Source organism: Crocodylus porosus, unplaced genomic scaffold (genome assembly GCF_001723895.1).
Source record: "Crocodylus porosus isolate Cpor-Errol unplaced genomic scaffold, CroPor_comp1, whole genome shotgun sequence".
NCBI classification, from domain to species: Eukaryota; Metazoa; Chordata; order Crocodylia; family Crocodylidae; genus Crocodylus; species Crocodylus porosus.
The window spans coordinates 80,544,662-80,549,436 of NW_017728918.1; positions in this window are offsets into that span (position 1 = coordinate 80,544,662).

Sequence of the window (4,775 nt, forward strand, 5' to 3'; positions counted from 1 at the left end):
GCCGCGGGGAGCAGGGGGCAGGCATCGCTGCCCTCGCAGCGCCGCGGGGGAGCGGGGAAGGGGCCGGGACTTGTGGAGCTGGGTGGGCTCGGGCTGTGCCCCTGGATTTCTCCCTCTGCCTCCTCCACCTCCTCGCCCAGCCGCCTCCTGTGTCGGGCAACTCGCCTCCTCCACTTCCTGGAGCCCGTCCTGTCACCTGCGGTTGAGCAAAGTGGCGGAGAAAAGCCCCGCTGTTCCGGCAGCAAGTGGCCGGGGCTCCCCGCATGGTCGGGGCGGTGTTTCCCCTCCCTGCCGGCTCCTGTGTGCCCACGGTGGAAAGGAAGGCAGGCGCTGAAATCCTCCCCCACTCCCTCCCCTCTCACCCTCCTTTCCTCTCCTCTCATAAACTTCCCGGTTGATGGCATCAAGCAACATCTCTCCCCAGCCCCCGAAGCTGCTAGCTGGGTGGGTGGGTCGGGGAGGGGGGAGTGGATCTATGAGCCAAGTCGTAAATGTTTGCTTTCCCTGTTTCCAAACCTGCGAAGAAGTGCGTGCGTTGCCGTGAAGTCCGAAAGTGCCTGAGCAAGTAAATCTATCAGCGGTCGCAGCTCGTTAATTAGACTACGCGTCTTTCCAGCAGCTAAAAAATTAATTACCATCTTCAAATGTCATCCATCACGGGCGCAGCAGAAACTTGGTTGTAAATCTGGACTGGGCTAATAACAGGCAGAGGGGAACCGGTCGTTTTTATAGCTTGTGGGAGTGGAGCGCAAGTGGGCCGCAATGTGTTTTTAACTGATAATATCAACATTCACTTGAGCACTTTGGCAAACGTTTAAAGGGGGGAAGGACTGGGTTCCTGATTTGTCAGCAGAGCTGCAATGCTCCTGTCTCCAGATCGGGAGGGGTCGCTCAGGTGTTGCAGTGAGCACCAGATTGCAACAGCAGGAGGATCCTGGTGGCAGGCAACTCCGAGGCGTTTGCAAGGATTCGCCGGAAAAATGGCCAAGAACCAAAGCTTCAGGGACCATATGTCACATATAGGCCAGGCTTTAAATTTATCTCTCCCTTCTTCTTTTCCCCCCGTTCATTCTTGGAAGAGGCAAATATCAGAAGTTAAGTGATGTGAGGCCCATGGTGCAAGTCATGTAGCCAGTTCGTAGATCTGTAGCTACGGCAGGAAAATCCAAAGCTTTTCCTCTTTTAAAAAAAGTGTCATGGTAAAAATATATGTCCCAGCAGGTGGCAGCTAACTGGAACTAGATTAACTTTTAGTATGATAACAGGACATGGAAATTTATGGGCTGAAGAAGACAGTACCTGGTATAGGAATCGGAATCGTTAAATGTACTCTTAAAATGAATCCAAATCACCCTTTTTACATAATTTACGTTACATTCAGTGGACTCACACATTCACAGGCAATTACTAGACTTTTGCTGGCCAGTATTTTATGGCCTCAGGCTATTTCTGCTCCTTTTTTTAGTTCTAACAGTTTCACCTGTGTGTTCTGCTTTTGTATAACATATATTATATTACACAGTATAATTTATATATATTACCTGGTAGCTATATATATATATCGAGAGGGGGAGAGAGTGAGAGAGAGAGCACGCACGCGTGTGCTCAATATATCGCTACGAGACTGTTAGTGCGAAAGTGTAGAAAAAACCACAATGTTTGACAGAGAATTGAATATTCCTATTTTTGTGTCTGATAACTGGGATGAAGAGGCCAGAATCCCGCTAGCACCAGTATCAGATAGCCCTGCTCCTGAAAATAATTGAACATCAGGAATTACAAGCACTATAGAGGCTCTATAAGGTCCCTGCGCGAAACACTATTTTATTAGCTGCCTCAATCCTTCAAATGTGTAGAGTACTAGGAAGAAGCATATTAGGAGGTATCGCTCAGTTTTTATGCTAGATTATTTTAGAAAGGGAAAAAAGTTTTTTTTTATTTTGGAAATGTGTTTTGTAAAGAGGCAAGCGAAGCTGAGAACCTCTTAACAGAAGGGGATCTGAAGGTGGTGGAGTTTGAGTCTTCAACTAATTGTATGTATTATAAATGGTCTTCAGCTATCAAAGATAGGACTCACTAAATATTCAGATGCCTAAGAAAATGGGGACCTTTATCAGAGAGGAATGACTGATGCTGATGAAAGCATTTTTGGCTTGCCCCCCACCTTCCTTTGAGAGCGGGGGATAGACATTGTACCGTAGAATATTATGTTCTCCAAAGCGGTCCTATGTACTATCGTCAGTAAGGACACAGGCCAGACAATGTAGTAAGGAAAAGAGCCGCTGTCTTTAAAACAGTGGATACAATATTTTAATCCCCTTTCGGTAGTGAGAAGCTATTGGAGGGGAAAAATATGTTTTGACACCTAAAATGATACGTTGCTTCCGTACTACATCTCATCACCAGTGCTGCGCAGTGACTGAGCGGTGCTCTCCGTGGTGCTGAAAAAGTAACAGCTCTTTAGCTCTACTCCATTTCAGCACGACAGTTCCAGTCGCTGTCCGTGGTGGTTATTGCTTTCCAGGTCAGTAATAGACTGTCATTAAGAGTGAAAGGAAAATTAACTTGAGCATTATGCATGCGTACATGTTTTGGACGGTAGAATGCTGGGTATTTAACGATCAAAAGCATTGCTGATAGATTGTTTTCAGTTATTGTAGAGGAGCCTTGGTGTGCTGGGAGTTTTGTTCGTCTTTTACTGAGAGCTGGATAGTTCCTGGGTAATTTAGAATATCAATGTGAATAATAAATGGTTAAAATAGTCAGATTACCCCAAGATATACGTTTATTTTTATCTATTGTTAAATGTGCTAACGTGAACAATGGATTTTAACAATTCACAAACTTACTCTAAAAATCAGGCGACCCAGAGTGCTACGCTCTGAGCATTCATAACCGAACGTGTATGTAGTTAAGGATATCTGATCTGTTGACAAATTAAAACTGCTCGTAGTTATAACGGAGGTCAGCTCTGTTTCCCTTTGGACTAAGATAAAATATGAAAAAGTAGAACAGAATGGATAAAACACCACATACAAAGAAAGAACATCTCAGACTGTACATTTTCCTAGGAGATATTCTAAGTGTGAACTGAAGGAGTCGCTAGATATCCTTGATACTAACACTAGGTGTTCTTTTAAAGTGCTCCAATAGTCAAATCATTTGATTGAATTGCCTGCTAGACTGCAGAACTAGCCATTCATGATACTTATTTTTGACACTGCAGTTATGCCTCCATCTTAAAGAAAAAATCAATGGCGTTTAATAATCCCATCGCAGAATATAAATTTCTCTTCATCAGCCTTTTACCATATCTTAAGTAAATACAGTCAGGAGAAAAAAAGTCAGTCAGCCCTAACCTTAGAAAGTTACTGTGAATTGCTAAGACTTTAAGGGGAAAGTATCACTAAGATTATAGATAATAAATCCAATTGTAATATAATTTAGCCTGCATGTCCACGCTCTGTGTATATTTCTTACGAATTAACCATAACTCACATCTCTATTGCTACACTTCTGTAGTATGTTTCTTCCGGCTGGTATCATTTAATATCTGTAAAACCAAGTTTGTGTTGTTTTCGTTTATGGAAAAATTCTCTCACTGATAGGTTTTTTTTTCCAGCAATCAAGAAATTATGCATAACCAGGAAGAATATAGATTAATCTGCATTCATTTTCCTTGTGGGGTCCTGGGGATTATCTTTTAATATGAGTAATGAAACTCAAATAGCTCCAGGAAAAAGCTTTACTCTCCGGTTGGTCCAAAAGGGACGGAGACTTTTTACATTGTGTTTTCATGAATGCACAAACATGCAAATACTCGATTAAAAATACCTTGATGGCTTTTTCAAGCAAAATCTGAACTATTCCAAAGAGTGCTTACACCTTAATTTAGTGAAAAGAAAAAAGTACATTGTTGCAGTTTTGGATAAAAACTGTATGCACCAGCCGCAAATTGGCAAATGCTATTGCTCTTAGTAAAGATAGTAACGTAAGTAAATGTGCTTAGGTTACAGTTCCATAGTAACCATAGGTCTCAATGCAAGTGACGATAGGAACACTATCAGAATACCACACTGTATGGAGAGCTGAGTGTAAAAGAGAGAGAATCAGAATATAAACACATGCAAATCCACACATCATTCTGCCTTTCAAACAGCGTTGTAATTTCAAGTAAGTTGAGCGACATGAAAATGAAGGTCTGTCAATTCCACACCAGTAGATCTTTTTTTTTAAAGCACTACAATTTCCGCTTTACTTTGAAGCTGGATGTTCAGTCGGTCCGGTGCAACTTGCTAAAGACAGCCAGTGTGTTTACTACCGTGTCTACCTAAATGCATGCCTCAGGTGCACAAGTAAGAGAAAGTGAGTGGAAATATCGGGACTTTCTAAATCCAGATCACAGTCTGATCCCCTACATGACTTATTGTCAGCCTTTGCAACACGTCCTCTTCCACAACTCCAAGGCTAAGTGATTTCGACCCAGCTAGTCAGCTATTAAAATTCATGAATTGATTTTTTGGAGAACCGCACCCCCTGTCCAAAGCTGACTCTTTGTAGGGAAATACCGGTAGCTATTGTTGAAACCAAATGAAAAAAAAATAGAAATAATAATTTTAGGCACGTAAATAGACCCGAGTTGGTTTTTCAACAACGCTAGGCGATCAGATCGGTTGCATAATAGAAACAGGGAAGGCTGTCTGGCAGGCAGCCTTAAGAAGAGAAGAGCTATCTCAATTTCTCTCACTTAATCTTGGCTTCACGTCAGAAGCTGT